The sequence below is a fragment of the Carica papaya genome, chromosome 5, assembly GCF_054855325.1.
Source record: "Carica papaya isolate Zhongbai chromosome 5, ASM5485532v1, whole genome shotgun sequence".
Lineage (NCBI taxonomy): Eukaryota > Viridiplantae > Streptophyta > Magnoliopsida > Brassicales > Caricaceae > Carica > Carica papaya.
In genome coordinates this window covers 17,472,036-17,492,726 of record NC_142313.1, presented here as the reverse complement: position 1 = coordinate 17,492,726, position 20,691 = coordinate 17,472,036, and the positions used below count along the sequence as shown (strand labels likewise).

The following is a 20,691-nucleotide window of genomic DNA, read 5'->3' as shown; positions in this document are numbered from 1 at the left end:
CAAGCTAAATTTAGGGTCTTACCTCTAGCCTTTACATGCCTTTTCCTGTACCTACGACACTTTGGATAGATATTTTCATCGAATTTTTGTTAGGCCTGCCTAGGACTAGGAGAACTAATGATAACATATTTGTTGTAATGGATAGGTTTAGTAAAATGGCACACTTTGTTACGTACCATAAGACTAATAATGCAATAAATATTGCTAACCTGTTCTTTAGGGATGTTATGCGTGAGATCCTAAGTGCTAATTAAGATAAATGGGTGTCAAATATAGATTCAGAATAACGAGTGCATGATAAAATTTATGCAGCGGAATCAAATCATTACAAATCCCTTACAAATACATATGAGTTCTAATACATATATATACTGAGGCCAGAAGTGGCTGCAAAGTACAAAACAAAATATAAGGGCCACTTCTTTCACTATGCTATTGGACTCATCAGAGTGCGGAAACAGTCATGCACTCAGACTTGTAGATCCAAGGGATCCTCATAAACTTCCAAAGGTAGGTCAGTCTATGGTTCCTCACTTTCTTCCTCATCTGGGGGGGCATAGAAAGAGTGAGTTCCATATTCTCAGTAAGAAAAACAGTATTAAATTAACATCGTAAGATTTCAAAAGTTATTTTATCTTACCATTTAACTTTCTTGCTTACTTATCTCACATTATGGAAAACTATTTATTTGTTAAGAAAATAATACATTAATACAGACAACCAAACATACATCATGCCAGATTATAGAGAAAATCCAATAAATCATGAAATGCTCAGATTTTCGTATCATACTTCGTGAAGTTGTTACAACTTCCATCTCTGAGGACAGATATAAATTTTTAACTACTCAAGTAGAATGACTAAATTAGATACAGATATGGTAATTTGCTCAGACCCATTTCTGGCTGGTCAAACTATGGTACGATCTATGACCACGATCATATGAGCCATAGTGGCCCTAAGAGATATTTATAGTCACAACATTACTTAGTCACGGGTGACCCCTACAGATAGTGCGATACCACTCTCGTCAAAGGGTACGTCATCATCCACTAGGGTGGTTCTCTTATGTCTTTCCAAACCAGATAGGGAAGGGAGAAACAGATACCCCGAAAGGCAAGGGGAACAGATGCCCATCAGAGATAAAAAGCCTAACGAGACACTTGATGCAATATGCATGTCAATACAGATACACTTCGGACCATACAGGCTTCATTCTACTTTTTTCTTTTTCTTTTCTTTTATACTTTTTACTTTTGCCGATTACATATAATATTTATTACATGCAAATTCATCAAGTGTCTGCAATTCATATAGTATGCTTAAAAATAAGAAAAATTCGACTCATCTATACATAGAGGCATACAAAATAGACAAAATCACAATCATATTAAATTAGCTTATCTAAAAATATTCCATAAGACGTTAAAAGAAATACTAGATTCCTTACTGAAACCTTGATGTTTTCTCCTTCACCGTTCTCCTTTCTTTTTCTTCTTCTCTCACTAGACTACTATTTCTCTCTCTCTCTAAACCTTTAAAAAATAAAAAAATGGAAGTGTGGAGAGGAAAGGAAGGGGGATGGCAATTTATAGAGTTTTAGAACCATCGAATTCACACCAAGGGGCAAAATCCGATGAAGAGAGAGGAGAAAAGATGTTCAGCATAAAAAATGAAGGAATAGGGCATCCTCCACCGGCGGTTGCGAACGCGCCACCCAAGGTAGCAGTGGCGCACAGCCTGAGGTGGCAGTGCCCTGGTCGGTACGTTACAGGTTAGCCAACAGGTGCACAGGCCCCAGCCGTATAGGACTATTCGCACAGGTCTGCTGCACGGACAGCACGCGCATAATGCGCAGCGCCTGTCCACAGGCGAGGTGACGTGTGGACAACCCGCCTGCGCGCAACAGGACGCGCGCAGGTCTTGGTATTGGTATTGGGTAAACTCCCTATAAACACATATGTACAATTGGTATTGGGATGGGACATAAAAGAAATTCATATGTGTTCAGCTAATTCTATAGGTTAGGTTTTAATTATTCTTACTAAGCATATGTAGTTCATTCCAATTCATTCTTTTCAAAATAGGAGGACCAAGAATTGAAACAAGATAACTCAAAATAGTGAAAGGTCGAAAACAAATTACGTGACCCTTGATGAAGATTACATCTGTTGACTCATTATTATGAATTTTGAATTATTATTTAACAGTTAGAGATAAATGAACATTTGTTTCAATTATCAATGATTCTAACGTTTTAAATTTATACATAAGAAATGATTTTATTAACAAGTAAGAGATTATATAGTGCATACTCTTAGGAATTGAGATTTACCATTGTGAAAAATAAATGGATGTTGATGACTCTCCTCAAGTCTGGGTTATTATAAAATAGATCATACTATCTTGCATATTTTATTCTTTCATATTTATCTTTTTAAGTAAAAAAAAATAGAGTACTTTGCATCCACCTTTCTATTCATATTCATCATACAATAACAAAAACAAAAAGGATCATACCCATAGTGTCTTTTTTTGTACTGTAGGTTTTGTTCTTTCATTGTGCTTCTGTTCTATTACATCACTAAATAGCTAATTGCATCTTAGTTATTTAGCATCATACATAAACACACACCATCTTTATCTGTGTGATTAAATTCTATCGCATCTAAAATTGCTCAACAACTTTTTTTCCTAGGATTCCTTTATGTATCTTAAAACAAAGCTTACCTTAATTCAAGGATATTCAATTCTCGTATTCAATATGAAGGAAAGAGATTGAGAGGTAAAAGGACTTATGAGTAAGAGTGAAACACATGAGGAAGTGTTATTTTCATTATTAACCTTTCTTGCAGGTTTCTCACAATGTCTTTTTTTAGTAAACAAACCGATATTGTAACACCTCACAAAATACGACACGTAACTTTAATTATAAAATTTGTACAAAAATTTAGGAAAATGAAGAATATCAGAAGAAATTAAATATTGAAATATAAAAGAATAATAAATATAGAATTTTTGTTTCAACTTCAATATCGATTTTCTAAATTAACTTGTAGATTATTATGCAAATCAGAAATTAATTTTAAGAAATCAGGTTTAATTATGATAAATTTATTGATGAATAAACCTAAGAAAAATTTAAACCCTAAAAAAAATTAGGGGTTTAGGGACCCAATTGAATGAAATCAAAAAATTTACCGACCTTTTGCTAATTAAAAAGGGGCTTAAGGGCCTAAACGAAAGGAAAATTCAAACAAAGGACCAAAATAGAAATTTTGATAGTTTGATACCTTAGCAAGTGAGGTGTCAAACTGAACTAATTAAGGCGGTCTATTTGGCCATGCTGACACATTGACGAGATCGGGATAGACGGCTGAGATGCTCTCCCACTTAAATGAATGATGAAGATCATCTATAGCTCAAAAATCTAATGAATGATCACAGTTGCCTCCTGCAAAAACAAATTAAACACTTCAGATTTCTTCCCGCTCAAAAATCAAATGAACAGCCCATATTGTTTCCCGCCTAAATTCAATGGATGGCTCAAATTAAAAGACCAGATAAATGGCCTAGATTGCATGATGAGCAATCTAACGATCACGACTAAAAGAAGGATAAAAAGACCAAAATGAAACCTTAGATATGACAGTCACGATTCAATGAGGCAAGATCGGATAGTTATGATTCATTTTTTCATTGAAATGAAAAACAAAATGCCCATTTTAAATCCAATGGCCGAGAAAAACAATAAGAAAAATGAGAATAAGAAGAAGAAAAATAAGAATAAGAAGAAGAATAAAAAGAAAAAGAAGAAGAAGACGAAGAGTAAGAAGAAGACGAAGAAGAAGCATACGAAGAAAAAGAAGACAAAAAAGAAGAAGAAAAAAGAGATGAAGAAGAGGAAGAAAAAGAAGAAAAATAAGAGGAAATGAAGAAAAATAAGAAGAAAAAGAAGAAGAAGATGATGATGATGATGATGATGATGATGAATATAATAGGAAGAATAAGAAGAAGAAAAAAAGAGAGAAGAAGAAGAATAATAATAATAAGTGGAAAAAGAAAAAGAGGAAGAATAAGAGGAAGAAGAAGACGAAGAAGAAGAAGAAGAAGAAGAGGAAGAAGAAGAAAAAAAAGTGATGTCAGAAGGTATGGAAAGGATCGTTTTGACTCCCAAAACCTCAACCTAATCACATGCAATATTAAAACTCAATCGCCTAATTAAACCCCTCCTTTAATTAAACCTACAATTCTAAAATTAGGAATGCAAAAACAAAAATTATAGAAATAAAAGCGTGAAAAAGAACGACGTCATGGACTTAACCAATAAGTAAATCCCAACTCCTCCGCTTATTCACAACTCGGGATATCTCACCTAGTTTCGAAGAACTTGAGCAGAATAAAATTAACACTAAGCTAATTTAGATGAAAAGATCAAAGCTTAATTTTTATTCATTCTCAAGGTTTGATTATAGTGCTTGAGTTATGGCCTTTATATAGGCTCTTAATTTCTAATTATACATGGAATAAGATTTAGGATTCCTCTCCATATTATAATTCCTAAATTAATTAAAAAATAAATATATAATTATTAAAATAATAAAAATCCTTATCTTTATCCTAAAATAATAATTGCATAATCCTATGGATATGGTTTCACATTAAACTATTAATAATTAATAGTTTCCTTCTCCTAAATCTTCAGTGATCTTTTTTCTTCTATTCTGAGTATAATTCCTCTTTTAATTTTAGCATATTTTGCACATGGGATAATTGTGGAAGCTTGCACACCTTGTAGAATTATGAAAAGTGGAAAAAGGTGTCCAAAAAGGACTATGAAGAAGGGGCCACACAGGTTGGCTGCTGGCTGCAAAGGTCAGGCTGTAGGTTGCAGGATGGGGTAGGTGGGCCACACGAGTTTGCTTCATAGGCATGGGTCGCATGCGTGCGGGTTGCTGGGCATGCGACCTATCATATGCGCACATATACGTTGTCGCGCGCCTATCAGTAAGCACTAGGTGAGTAGGCTGCCTTGGTTGCACATGCCCACAGGCTATGTGTGTGGTCAGCGTCTTGCACGCCTTTGCGCATACTATGGTACGTGCGACCATTGCTACCCACATATCCATGGTGTAGGTCTATGCAAATTGGGTGCTTGCACATGTGGAAACCATGTGTTATACATATGAAGACACACACACATGTAAGCTAAAAGTATCCATGCCTACACCACCTTTTAAGCTTCTCTCTAGTCCAAGATTGATGGGTCAAGCCTCTATTTGGCCAGAAAGCCCAATAACTTCCTATTTTCTCATATTTTCTGATTTTTTTCTCTTCTTAGACCGATTCTCTGGTGTACTCAACTTTGATTTGTAGTTTAGAACTTGTACTTGGTTAGGCTCAGCCTGGTCACTATTTGTTCAGGAACACTTACGAACATGTCCCGAAAGCTAATCTTCGATTAGCCTTTTCCTTCTTTTAGGAGTCTCTTGGACCTCCGAATTATTGCAGGTCTTTTCCTCAATTATTTTCACATCAAGAAGAATGAGAGAAGAAGAAGAGAAGGATAATAAAAAGGAGAAGAAGGAAAAGAAGAACAAAGGTTCCCTATTAAAATCACAATCAACTAAGCGAAAGCTTATCTAAGTAACTAAGAAAATAAAAAGAATAGAGAAAGATGCCACAAACTTACCTAATAAGTCGATTCATGATTCTCCACTCAATGAAGTAATTTAAAGCTCCTGGCTTAAAGACACCTCAAGAACTTGAAAATTAGCAGAGCTAATATAAGCAAAAGCTTCTTTATTGATATTCTGAATTGTGTGGGCAAAGGCTTTTATATAGGCTTTCTCCAGATTAATTCTAAATTATTACAAAGACTTAGAAATTAATAAAATAATTAGAAGATAAAAGTCTATCACAATCTATAACTTAAAAGAATAATTAAATAATCCTAGAGGATAGATTACAATAAAATAATAATGACTAAATTAATAAAATAATGAAGCCCTTTATCCCATGTGATTTTGGATAAAAACACATGGAATTTATTCAAAAAAAGGGACTTCAAATTCATATAAGGCTGCTGTAATTTCAAGCCACACATGCGACATGTGCGGCTGGCATGGCCACATGCGTGCCTTGTAGTGCGCAGGCGTGCACAAACATAAGTAACCTGCCCGCATGCGTGCGAAGCATACATGCGTGTGCGCTTTTATTGTGCTTGCGTGCAGGGGTCCCTTGCATGAGCGCGCATCGCCTGGGTGTGTGGCCTTCTCCTACCTGCACAGGATGGGGTATCTACGTGTGCAGGGCTCTTGTGATAGCATGGCTGGGCGCCTTGCACCTACGTGCAATCTAGTGTGTGACCCATGGGCTTTCACAGATCCTGTCTGTTTCTTTCCTACAGCATAAAATCTCCTGAATGTAGACTCTTCTAAATATTCCAATGATGCTGATACCTTCCTATTTTTGTTGGCCAATCGATCTACACATATCTGATAGGTAACCAAGTCCATACGAGGGATGGGAATTCCCTTCGGACCAGGATTCCTAGTCTCAACATCTCTTTGGTTGTGAGACCCAATAACTTCCTTGTCTCGGGCACCTTCTAGCTGCTTTATTATTCAATCTTAGCCACTAATTCTTGCCTTGGGCCTAGTCTATCATGGGTTCGTCTCATCCTCTTCTATCATTACTTCCCCTTAAAGATATGGAGGTGTTGTTTCTCTTTTGTCACATTAGTGTTCATCAATTTAGAGTCTTTGTTAAGATAAGAGAGGAAGTGATGTGAACTCAGACATATAAGGAATGCATTTATCAGAGAGTCAAGAGAAATAGGCACGTGAACAGTAGGGAAATTCCCGCGCCCGTGAGCTCCCCTACGATAAGCACACACGAGAGAACATCTGCATATGCGAAGACAGCATGGAAGGCCATCTATGTGTCACAAAGGTAGCACATGCACGCCCAGCATGTGCCTACCTACACGACACACATAAGAGAAAGCTCGTGCCTGCAAGGATTCCCAATCTTATAATAACACAATTTCCCCAATTTCCCCTTTCCCTTTGGATTCTAGCGAATCCAAAATCAAAATAGATGCTACTTTCAATCCTTTCAAGTTTATTAAATAGCTTCAAGCCCAATAATAGTCCAAGATCCACCAAGAAGATGAGCTTACAGAGTTGGGATAGAAGATTCAAGTCCAAGATTCAAGATGAGCTTGCAAAGTAAGGCCCAATCACTAGGGAAAGGTCTAAAAAGATTCAACAAGCCTACAATTTGCTTGTCCAAGATTAGATTAATGAAGAGTTTGTTGTGGAAGCCCAAGAAGCTACAAAGAACAACCCAAGAATTCAAAGCAAGCCTCAACCACCTGTTGTTTTGGCCCTAGACTCACAAGGCCAAGATGGAGGGGAAACAAGACCAGCCCACACAAGATCTTTTTCCATATAGGTAAACTAAATTCCATTATCTTTGGAAGATTAAGAAGCCTTAATTTGAATTAAAGAGGCATGTAAAAAGAAGAAGATTTCAAGAAGACATCGACTACAAGAGTTATAAAATAAGAAGGCTCATGAAATGTGAGTTTGAGGAGAAAAGGGATATTTTGTCCACGCAGGAAGACTTATCTGAGAAGAAAATCAATTCCTTCTCCATCTATAATTCCTTTTTCTTTGATTTTGATTACTATTTTAATTGAACCTATTGCCATGAAGATTCTTACAAGAATTTAAAATCAACATCCAAAAAAGAGACTAAATTATTCAAGAGAAAGATAAGTTAAAATCTATGGGGAGTTCAGCCAAAGGATTTCTCTCCTAATCAAATTCTCACTTCACCTTCCTACTCCAACACTGCCAAGTCTCATGCATATACAAGAAGGATTCATCATCAAAAATTTAATTAAATAAATAAGGATCAAGTTGAGAAGACTTCAACCATTCAAGACCAATTAGGACACCTCCTAAAATATCAAATTTCTTGCTTCTAGCTTTTGGCTACAAGTGTGTATATTCAATGAGAGAGTCTTTGACTACCTTGTTGAGCTAAGAATTGGGATCACTTAGCGAGGTAAGCTCATGGCATCTTTTGAATTCCAATTTTTTTTAATTACCTTGATTTGCATTCACGAGTTGAGTGTGGGTCAAGTAGGGAGGATTTACTTAGGGATTTAAGTTTTTACATGCTGATGTTGTATGTGGGATTTTTTATTGCATGTGTTAATCCTAGGTTCTATATGCTTTGGTATCAAAGTTTGCAGTCAGATAAATCTACTATCTTTTTGATTTACTATCTTTCTTTTGTTTACATAATTAGCACTCATTACATAAAATACTAATATGTTTATTTATCACTTAAAAATCATTTCATTATTGTTCTTTAAGAGATCGTGTTATTATAGCCAAAAACAATGTTATTACTCGAAAGAAAGAAAATCTGAAATAGTTTGTTAGCATTACTTGCTTGATACATCATTCATCACAAAATCAAGTAGTCTACCATCAAATCGGTGCAAGGCCAAACTCCACCAACTAAAAAAAGGTGCATAATTCCCCTTTCTCCCCTTATTTCAGCATTGCATTCATTACTTTGCATGTGCATTTGCATAAAGAGGCTTAAATCATTCATAGAGCGTAGCCATCATCAAGTAGCATAATTAGGCATAGCATTCCAGTTATATCCATAGGGATTAATCAAATCCACTATGCTTGAAGTCCATAATTTTTTCTTTCTAAACTTAGTTTCCTCCTTTCAATTTTGCTTTTATTCCATTATGCATCTAAATAATTAATGGCATCCAAACTACTACTTAGCTATATCATAAAGCATCACATATTCTTCTTCTGTGTGCTTAAGTATGAGTTTCTAGAAACGAGATCCCTTGTTTAGAATTCTTTATAGAGTCTTAAAGATAATCTTATTTGTTTTGATTTAAAAGATCCTGGTTCCGTCACTTAACTTGATGGAAAAAGATTGAGAGAGGTAAACATGAGTGATATGTGGGAGTGTTATTATTACCAACCTTGTTCTTGCAGAGATGTCTTAACCTAATGAAACCAATCAACCCCAACCTCTAAAAGAGCACATGGAGGCTATAAAGGATAATATGAATTAAGCCTAACTATTAGAGATATAGCAACTAGGATAGATGGGAGAGATAGAGGAAGGAACCATAACCACAATAAATGCCGACATAATCAGGAAGATGTTAAATACTATAGTGACAATAATGAAGGAGACATAAGAAAAATCTAGAGGAAAGATGATGATATCAGATCCATCAAGATGCAAACTCCCTCGTTTAGATGAAGGAAGAATGCTAAGACCTACCTCAAGTGAAAGCAGAAGGTAGAACTAATCTTTGATTGCCATAATTACAGTGAAGCTATGAGTAGTCGAGTTCATAGACTATGCTTTTGTTTAGTGGGATCAGATGACTATCATCAAAAGACAAGGTGGAGATCAACCTATTTTTACCTGAAGAGAGATGAAGTCCATCATGAGGAAGAGGATTGTGTCATCTTACTATGACAAGGAGATACGCTAGAAGCTCCAGTGATTGACCCAATAACCCATGTCTGTTGAAGACTACCACAAAGAGATAGAGATGGCAATGATTAGGGGTAGATTCTATAATTTGATCCTGGATGACCAAAATTTAGTTCTAAAGATAAAATCCTGTATCAAGGAGGAACCCTATGGAAATTTGAACTCCTGCTAAATAATTACCTGCGAGTATTTTGCAACACGAGATCATATCCATACAGTACAATAGAGGAGCATGCATAGGCATAGAAAAAGGGGCAAATCCTTTTCCTACAAGGATTCTCATGGGTCTCGTTCCAAACAAGCAAGTAATTCTTGAACCCTTTTGCTTCCTAAACGGAATCAGCTCAAATAAGAAAGTAAAGTCTAGTTTCCTAAATGGGAAAGCCCTAAACAGAAAAGTAACTCAATCCCTTACTACTTTCCTAAATGAATTATTCTAAGGAGTGGATCAAGTTTGTCCGAAGGAAGCTCAAAGCCCAAGTAATGCTTCATGAGCTTGGAGAAGTTACAATCCAAGAAGAAAAATCCAAGGTGGCCCAAAGACCTCATGGCCAAAGTAGGTGAAGGCCTAAAAGAGAATGCGGATAGCATGTGTCATGCATGTGACATCCCTTTTGCATATGCATGGGCAACCACATGTGCAGGAAAGCCCACCTACATATGCAGGTCCATTGCCCACAAAAGATAGCACATGAGGCGCACGAACAAACAACCCTGCACGCCCAACACGCACACAGATGCACAAGAAGTGCCTCACATGTGTACAACAACCTGCATGCATGCCAGTAACAAGGCTCATGCCCAGCAAGGGCACATGCATGCGGCCCAAGCCTACACAGCAGCAACCCGCACGATCTAAGCCCAACCTGAGCAGCCCACAATAGCCCGTGTGACTTGTCTCTCCTAAATCCTTTTGAATTTATTTTTTACCTTTTTCCAACTTCTTCAAGGACTCCAAGCTGCAATAAACCTTCAAAATAAATCCCATGTGATTAATATGCAAAACTGAGAGATGAATTCTACTCAAAATTGGAGAAGCAAAGAAGATAAAGGCCCTTGGAGATTTGGATAAGGATAAACTAATTTTAATTATTAGATTATTTTATGTATTTGAATTTAAATTAAGGTAGAATGGATTATTATTTTAATGTAAAACCTTATTTATCGAATTATTTAATTATTATTTTAAGATAAAGATAAGGATTTTTATTATTTCATTAATTATGCATTTATTTTCTAATGAAATTATGAATTAGAATATGAATAGGAATCCTAAATCCTATTCCATGTAGAATTAGAAATTAAGAGTCTATATAAAGACCTTAGCTCAAGAATTGTAATTATATATACCTTAAGAATTAATAAAAATTAAGCTTTGAGCTTTTTATCTAAATTAGCTTAGTGCTATTTTTCTTCTCTTCAAGTTCTTCGAAGCTAGGTGAGCTTGCTAAAGTCTTGATTGAGCCGAAGAATTAGGACTAACTTATCAGGTAAGTCCGTGGCATCTTTCTTTTTCTCATTTTTATTCCCTAATTTTTTTTTTTGCATTCTTAATTTTAAGATTATAATTTAATTAGAGAGAGATTTAATAGGGGGTTAAGTTTTAATATTGCATGCGATTGGATTAAGATTATGTGAGTCAAAACGACCCTTTCCATACCCTCTCATGTTAATCTACGAGAGTCTAAAGGCCACCATATCTCATTTCCTAAGCAGCTTGAATAGAGAGATGTTGTTAAACTACTCCATTACTTGAATCTAGAAGAGATGGTACACATTGCTATGAAGATTGAAAGACAACTTAAGTATAAAGGTTCCTCTTGAGGAAATTCTTAGTTCACTCCTCAATATAGTTCTAGATGGCACAAGAAAGAGGAGAGGAAGAAGTTTAAAGAAAAGAAAGATAGGGCCAGCTCTAATGATCCTAGAGGTAATTCTAAAACACCTACTTCTACTCAAAAGAAAAGTTCTATTAAGTATTTTAAGTGTCTTAGAGTTGTCACATCACTTCGCAGTGCCATAACAAAAATGTCATGCTGCTATGAGATGATGGTGAGATAGAGAGTAGTGCTAGTGAGTACAGTAGTGATAATGATAGCCACACATCACTAGATAATTGTGAAGATGATGTAGTGACCATATTGTAGGGTGATATATTTATTTTTCAAGGGCATTGAATGTACAAGTTAAAGAAGAGGACAACGACTTGAGAGAGAACATCTTCCGCACCATATGTCATGTCAATGGAAAAGTGTACGATTTGATCATTGATGGTGGTAGTTGCGCTAATGTTGTTAGCATTCTGCTTGTTGACAAGTTAGGCTTACCATGTATTAAACACCCTAATCCCTAAAAATTACATTGGTTGAATGAGTGTGGAGAAGTCAAGGTCACCAAACAAATCAAGGTACCATTCTCCATAGGCAAGTATAAAGATGAAGTATGTTGCGATGTTGTCCCAATACATGTGAGTCATATTCTAATTGAACAACCATGGTAGTATGATAGACAGGTACATCATGATGGATTTAAAAATCATTATTCCTTACGTCTAGATAGCTTGAAGCACATTCTCACTCCTTTTTCACCAAGTATATGCTTATCACACCAAAATTAAAAAAATCCTTTGATAAATATTCAGAAAAAAGAAAAAGAAAAAGAAAAAGAAAGAAAAGAGGTCGAAAAGAAAAAAAAAGCCCACTGAGAAAAAGAAGGTGAAAACTAATAAAAATAGCACATTGAGAGAAAAATAGGCTAAAAAAAAAGAATGGTCCAACAAGTGAAAAAGAGGACCAAAAAAATAAAGATTGCCCAATGAGAGAAAGTGAGAGGAGAAAATAAAAGAGTGTCTTTATGTGAGTGAGAGAGAAGTGAGGTGAACAATTTGTGAGAAGAAAAGCCTAATTGTACTTCGATACAAGGAAGCTTATCTAAATTTATTTGACCTTGACTCTTCTTTGCTCAATGTTGTTTTCTCTCTTTTGCAAGAGTACGAGGATGTTTTCTTAGAGGATATCTAGATGGTCTTCCACCAATATGAGGAATCAAGCATCAAATTGATTTTATCCCTAGTGCTTTAATTCCCAAGCATCTAGCCTACTGAAGTAATCCCGATGAGACAAAGGAACTTCAACGGCAAGTGGGGGAGTTGTTAGAGAAAGGACATGTTAGAGACAGCTTGAGCCTTTATGCTATTCCAATACTACTTGCACTCAAAAAGGATGGACTATGGAAGATGTGTTTTGATTTTAAAGCCATCAATAAATTAACGTTACAGTATAGACATCTTATCCCTAGGTTAGATGATATGGCAGATGAGCATAATGGTTCTACCATATTTACTAAAATAAATCTTAAGAATGATTACCACCATATTAGGATGAAAGTTGGAAATAAGTGAAAACTGTGCTTAAGAAAAAATATGGCATGTATGAATGGTTGGTAATGCTTTTTAGTTATGAATGGTTAGTAATGCTTTTTGGTCTATTAAATGCCCCTAATACCTTTAAAAGTCTTATAAACCATGTCTTGCGACTTTTTCTTGGTAAATTAATTGTAGTCTATGTTGATGATATCCTAATTTACAGTAGTTCATTAGACGATCACCTTCAACACATTTGGTCTATTTTTAAGATCCTTCAAAAGAAACAGTTATATGTCAAAGCCAATAAGTGTACCTTTTGTAGTGAAAATCTTATATTTTTGGGTTTTGTAGTAGTGCATAAGGCATTGATGTGGATAAGGATAAGGTGAAAACAACGAGAGAGTAACCTACCCCGACATCAAACAATGAGGAAAGAAGTTTCCATGGGTTGGAAAGCTTTGATCACAGGTTTGTTAGGGATTTAAGTTCCATTGCAACTCTACTAAATAAATTGGTCAAAAAGAATGTAAAATTTATATGGACTAAAAAATAGGAATTTGATTTTCATTTCTTGAAAGATAGTTTTGTTCTAAACCTATTCTTGTCTTTTCTTATGTCAACAGAACTTTTGAGCTTGAATGTGATGCTTTAGATATAGGTATAGAAACAGTTTTGATGCAGGAAGGGCGCTTGATAGCCTATTTCAATAAGAAACTCAACAATGCACCACTGAACTACTCAACCTCCAATAAATAGTTGCATGCCTTGTTACGTGTACTAGAGGCATGGTAGCATTATCTATTGCCAAAGGAGTTCATGATCCATATCGATCATGAGTCCCTAAAGGACCAAGGTAAGCTCAACCGTCAACACGGTAAGTGGGTTCAGTTCATTGAGTTGTTCCCCTATATAATCAGGTATAAACAAGGCAAAGATAATATCATAATTGATTCATTATCTTGAACGTAAGCTTTAATTTATATATTTAGCTTTAAGTTATTAGGATTTGAACATATTAAAGAGATGTATGCAAATAATATTGATTTCTCTACTGTTTATCATACATGTGAGCATTATACATTCCAAAAATTCTATAGGCATGATGGTTTCCTCCTTAGAAATGGTAAATTATGTATGTGTGCCCAATTGTTCACTTAGGGAATTGTTGGTGTGTCAAGAACATAGTGGGGGACTCATGGGACACTTTGGGAGAGCTAAAACTTTAAACATTCTACATGAGTATTTTTGTTAACCTAACATGAAAAAAGATATATAGCGCATATGTAGTAGATGCATTGCATATAGACAAGTCAAATCTAGGGCTCTGGCTCATGGTCCATACACACCTTTATCTGAACCTACGGCACCTTGCATAGATATTTCAATAAATTTTGTTTTGGGATTGCCTAAGACTAAGAGGGGTAGTGACAGCATATTTGTCATAGAGGATTAATTCAGAAAAATGGCACACTTCATTGCATGTCGTAAAACTGATGATGTGACAAGTATTGTGAACTTGTTCTTTAGAGATGTTGTGAGGTTACATGGCATTCATAAGACTATTGTGAACGATAGGGATATGAAGTTCCTTAATCACTTTTGACAAGTTTTTATGAGTTAGATTAGGGACTAAGTTGCTATTTTCTACTACATGTCACCCCCATATAAATGGCCAAACTAAGGTGATTAATATGACTTTAGGTTCCCTATTAAGAGATGTAATTGGTTGAAATTTAAAGACTTTGGAAGATTATCTACCTATGGTTGAATTTGCATACAACAGCAGCATTTATACTTCTATAGGGTTTTCATCTTTCAAAATTGTTTATAGTTTTAATCATTTAACTCCGTTTGATCTAACATGACGCGAGAACCATCAAGAATGATATTCCGATAAAAGAGGAAGACATGTCAGACTCTGAAACCCATGACGAACTAGGGCCAATGGGAAAAAAGCCTAGTTGCATATGGGCCCAATCACCAAAAATTATGTGCACTGTGCACACGTCCAATCCACACAGGGTACAAGGCATGGTCTACGCGCACATCCCATCTCGCACAGACGGGAGCAGCTCTTTGTGTCCTGTGCGCACGTCGTCCACGTAGTTGGACTGCATGGTAGGCCTGTGCGTATAAACCTGCATGTGGTAGGCCTGCGTGGAGTGCCCTACGCTCGGCAAGCTAGGCCTACAACGCACGGTAGACTAAGGCAACGTGCATTACCTCAGGCAGTGTGCGCCACCCCCTTGGGCACCGAAGGCGGCGAGTGCTACTGGTCGGGCAGTGCACCGCTGCCGATTTAGGCGGCGGGCCGCCATAGCTTGGGTGATGTCCTACCATCATTTGGGTGGTGTGCCTCCAATTTTCGCACCACCGTCACATCGCATCATCCATCCATTGATCACGTCAATCAGTTATCACATCTCACTTTATCCATTAACTTTCTCTCTTTTCACCAGATTTCATCTCTTGGCGCAAATTAAGCGGTCCCCATTTCCTATAAATAAGGACCCTCCCTTTACCATTTTCTCATCACTTCCATTTCCATTCTTCCATCCTCCAAGAGCTTTGGAGAGAAAGGAAGTGATATAGAGAGAGAAAGGGAAAGGATGAGAAGAAGAAAATGTGTAGGAAACATCAAGGTTTCAGTAAAGAATTTAGTATTTACTTCTAACATTCTAAGAATCATTTCTAGACAAAATTAACAAAGTTAAACTAAATATTTGCATGATTATTTTATATGCTTGAGTGAAATTATTTATTTTGTTAATTACATGTTTTATGAATATATATGAAATGATTATTTTGCATGTAAATTTTAAATGATTTTATGGTTGAGATAAATATATATATGTGATGCAATTGACAGTACAAAAATGATTAAGCATGAAATGATGTATAGACATGAGAAATATGTATTTGTATTGGCATGCATAATTCATAATGTGTTTCGTTAGGTTTTTTATCGATGAGGGGTTTCTATTTTTCCTCCATCTAGTCTGAAAAAACGTGAGGACTGCTCCCTATGGATGACAGCATACCCTTTGATGAGAGTGGTGACGTAATATGATTGTAGGGGTCACCTTTGGCTTTGTACGGTCATGATCATAGTTAACATTAGGACCACTGTGGTTGGCACGACCATGGTCATAGATCGTGTCATGGTTTGGTAAACCGTAAATGTGCTATTGGTTCGGCAAACCACAAATTATTGTTATAAATAAAATAAATTATTCATTCCACATAGGTAGTCGAAAATCTGTATTGCCCTCAGTAGATCGAAGTCGAAATAATTTCGCACAAAGAATAAAATGAAAGACAGTGCATATCATGATTTGTTTGATTTTTTCTATTTTCAGCATGATTGATTTGGTTGATATGATATCACTATGATATAATGGTTATGATATTTTTTTAATAAATTAAATTATTTTCATAATTAATAAAGAACCCTGACATGACTCTTGATGGTAAGTAATGATAGTACTTTTAATTACCCTTAAAATTTTATGATGTTATTTAAATATTGTTTTCCATAGTGAGTATGTGGAGCTCACCCCTTTCCATGTCCCCCTTCTTGATGAGGAAGATAGTGAGGAACCAATCACTGACCTACCCCTTGAAGTCTTTAAGGATCACATGGATCCATAAACTTTTATGAGTGCATGATTTGTCCCGCACTCTAATGAGTCTATTTACATAATGATAGAAGTGGCCATTTTTTGTATTTTATTATTTTGTATTTTATTACTATTTCTAGCCTCATATATATATGTAATAGGAAACTTATAAATTTTGTAAGGGATTTGAAATTAATTGTTCTGATGTATACATTTATCTATTTTGTAAGGGATTTGAAATTAATTGTTCCGATGCATACATTTATCTATTATGCACTCGTAATTTGTTCTTGTCTTCTGACACCCTTATACCTTATTTATCATTTGCGATGTCACAAATGGTATCGGAGTAGTTATGCTGAATAATCCTGTACAATTGATGTTGATGTTGTAACTAGGAAACCTTTTAATATAGTTAGGAAATATGTCATCTTTCAAAAACTAGATCAACAACTCGCGTCTTCCTTTTCTTTTATAGGAATGACGAGATGAAGACCCTATGTAGAGCATACCGAAAGACCTGAGGCCCAAGATCATCCGACTATGGTCAAGTTTAACGAACTCTTCTGAGCCATCTAGGGTCTAACCACTGTCATATAACAAAATCAAGTCAACCCTTACCAACATCCTCCTGCCCTTGACTACTGACCAGCTGAAAGGTCTATCTCCTATAATACATCATAGTTAAGGAAACTTAACTACCTCACTTTAAATGAGGCAACTCCTTAGTAGCCAAAGCCTGGATCCTGCAGATAAAAAAACTTTTCTTTGTCTTAGACCTAACTGAGGAGCAAAAAGTCCCCCTAGCAGCCTTTATGCTAACTGGTGAAGCCGAACATTGGTGGTAGCTTAAAAAGGAAGTTTTGCCTACCCCTACCACTTGGGAGGTTTTCACGGAGGCGCTCTTTGAGAACTTCTTTGTAGTCTATGTCCAAGAGACGAAGGAGGAGGAATTTTAGGACCTCCACTAGGAAAACATGACGATTGCACAATATGCAACCGAATTTTTCCAACTATCTAGGTTTGTCCCATTAATAATCACCCTTGAGAGTCGCAAAGGTAGGAAGTTTCTAAAGGGCCTTTGTGCCGATATCTACGATCGGGTTATGATGCTGAGACCTAGCTCATATGCGAAGGTGCTATAACATACTTAGTTGGCCAAAGACCTTATCTCGGCTAGGTACTAATGCATCGCCCGAGTCCATACCCAATAACAACAACATCAACCCCAACAACCCAGAAGAAGGCTGCTTGACTCAGTTAGTAGCCATCCTGATAAGCGACCTCAAGTTGCACCTCCCCCTACTCTACCTCCACCTACTAGACAACCTGTCTGACCTTCCCAACCATGCCAGCATCATGGTCGCTTGCATGGTGACCAGCCCTATCGGCATTTGAACAACGCCTGCTATAAGTGCGGAAGCACTCAGCACTTCGTGAAAAACTGCCCCTAGTGGCCGAAGTACATGGCCAGACCAGTTGCCTAGGGTCGTGTGTATCACCTTAATGAACTTGGTGCCCTCACCACTCCTGTCCTCATCCAATGTATGCTTTCTATCCATGATATTTCTACCAAAGCTCTAATTGATACAGGTGTTACCCACTATTTCATTTCTTATTCATTTGCTTATAAATTAGATAGTAAGCCTTAACTTTTAGGTGAAGTGTTAACAATAGAAACTCCCTCTAGGGGTTTATTAGAAGCTCATTATGTATATAAAAATTGTAAAATAAAATTTTCAGGAGTAGAATTGTTAGTGAATCTAATACTTTTATATTTTTTAGGATTTGATATTGTTTTAGGGATAGATTGGTTAGAAAAATATAGGACAATCATTAACTGTAAAAGTAAAGTTGTAACCTTGAGATCCCCAAAAATGAAATAAAAATCTAGTTTTTTATTTTTTAACCTTTGAATAAACAAGAATATGGATGTTGATCCTACTGTATACACCATTCCTATTGTTTGTAACTTTTCGGAAGTCTTTTTGGAAGATCTACCTGATCTGCCTCCCCCATGGGAGAAAGAGTTTTTTATTGGCTTGCTTCTTGGAACACAATCTATCTCAAAACTCACCTATCGCATGAGCCGTACTGAGCTTGCAAAATTGAAAAACTAGCTTTTTAAACTTCTTGGTCAAAAATTCATCCACCTCAATCATTCCTCTTGGGGTGCCCCGGTATTATTTGTGAAAAAAAATGACGGCTCCCTCTGATTGTGCATAGATTACAGAGAACTCAACTGAGTAATAGTCAAGAGTAAGTATCCTTTACCTTATATCGATGACCTCTTTGATCAGTTGTAAGGAGTTATGGTCTTCTCAAAAATCGATCTCATATTAACATACTACCAGTTGCAGGTCAAAGAAGAAGATATTCCAAAAATCACTTTTCGATGTCGATATGATCTATATGAGTTTAAAATTATGCTTTTTGGACAACTAATGCCCCTGCTGCTTTTGTGGATCTTATGAATAGGATTTTCTGGCATGCACTAAATCAATATGTCATTATATTTATTGATGACATCCTTGTGTATTCTAAGAGGATGGAAGAACATGCAGTCCGTCTATCTTGGGTACTGGAGACCTTCATCGGAACCATCTGTATGCTAAGTTTAGTAAGTACTCTTTTTGGTTGGATCAAGTCTCCTTCCTTGGCTATATAATTTTGAGTGAAGAAGTTTCTGTGGATCGATCCAAAGTTGAATCAGTGATTAACTGGAACCCGTTAACTAATGTAGCTGAGGTGCGTAGTTTCCTTGGTTTGGTAGGTTATTACCAGTGATTCATCGATGGGTTCTCCAAGATTACTGCTCCGTTGACTCATCTCACCAGGAAAGGTGTACCTTTTGTTTGGGACTATGAATGTGGTAATTGTTGAATTGCAGTATCATATCACATCTGCTCCGGTGTTGATCCTTCCCGACAATACTATAAGATTTCAGGTTTGATGTGATACATCTCATGTAGGGTTAGGTTGTGTTTTGATGCAGCACAGTCGAGTAGTTGCTTTTGGATCCAAACAATTGAAGTCTCATGAGCGTAACTACCCCACTCAAGACTTGGGGTTGGCGGCCATAATCTTTGCTTTGAAGATATAACGCCATTATTTATACGATCAGACATTTGAAATCTATATTGACCACAAAAGTTTGAAATATCTATTTTCGCAAAAGGAACTTAACATGAGATAGAGACATTGGATAGACCTCATGACGGACTACAACTGCAAGATCATCTACCACCTTGGTAGAGGTAATGTAGTCGCAAATACGCTGAGCTAGAAGGAGTCCGCTTTGTTGGCCCAAACCATGGCCTCTAGTTAGAAATTAGTCGATGTTATGCAGGAACTCCACCTTAACCATTATGGCAATGATGCCTACCTTGCCCAATTTTGAGCTTTATCTGATCTTTTTATGAAGATTTGGGAAGCCTAGTCCATTGACCAAGAAATCACCAAAAATTTGAGTAAGTTTACTTCTAATGAGTTTCTTTATTTCAAGCTCACATATGATAGATTGTGAAGATTTCAGGATCGTATTTGGGTCCCTGTGGCTGTCAAGATGGATGTTCTCAAGGCTACCCATGCCTCTAAACTATTCGTCCACCCTAGGAGTAACAAGATGTGCCAAGACCTGAAGCGTCAATATTAGTGGCCTGAAATGAAGAAAGACATTGTCAACTATGTCTCCCAACGCCTTACTTGCCAACAAGTTAATGCAAAACACCAGAGACCTGGTGGTTTGTTGCAAGGCCTCCCTATTTCGGAATGGAAGTGAAAGCGTGTAACTATAGACTTTGTCACCGATCTGCCTAGGACCTGTTCTGGTTGCAATGGAATATCAGTCCTTGTTTAGAGGTTGACCAAGACCACTTACTTCCTATCCATCAGAACCACAGATTCCACTAGCAGATTAGCACGCCTGTACATCGATGAAATTATTCGACTCCACAGCATCCCATCATCCATTGTGTCTGACCGAGATCCTCAGTTTACCTCCTATTTTTGGGACAGCTTTCAAGAAACACTTGGTTCGAGATTGTACTTCAGCACTGCTTATCATCTCCGTATAGATGGTCAGTCTGAACATACTATCCAGACACTTAAAGACATGTTGCACCCTTGCGTCCTTGACTTTGGTGATAACTA

The 20,691-nt window shown here is 36.6% G+C and overlaps 1 long non-coding RNA gene across 1 annotated transcript; it reads right to left on the bottom strand.

The window, feature by feature from the left end:
• Positions 1–291: 291 nt before the first annotated feature.
• On the bottom strand, positions 292–5,821 carry LOC148253804 (uncharacterized). Its single transcript, XR_015819304.1, has 3 exons — positions 5,693–5,821; positions 3,294–3,454; positions 292–546 (listed from the first exon to the last, which is right to left on the bottom strand). It is a non-coding gene; the product is annotated as an uncharacterized LOC148253804 (long non-coding RNA).
• Positions 5,822–20,691: the final 14,870 nt, after the last annotated feature.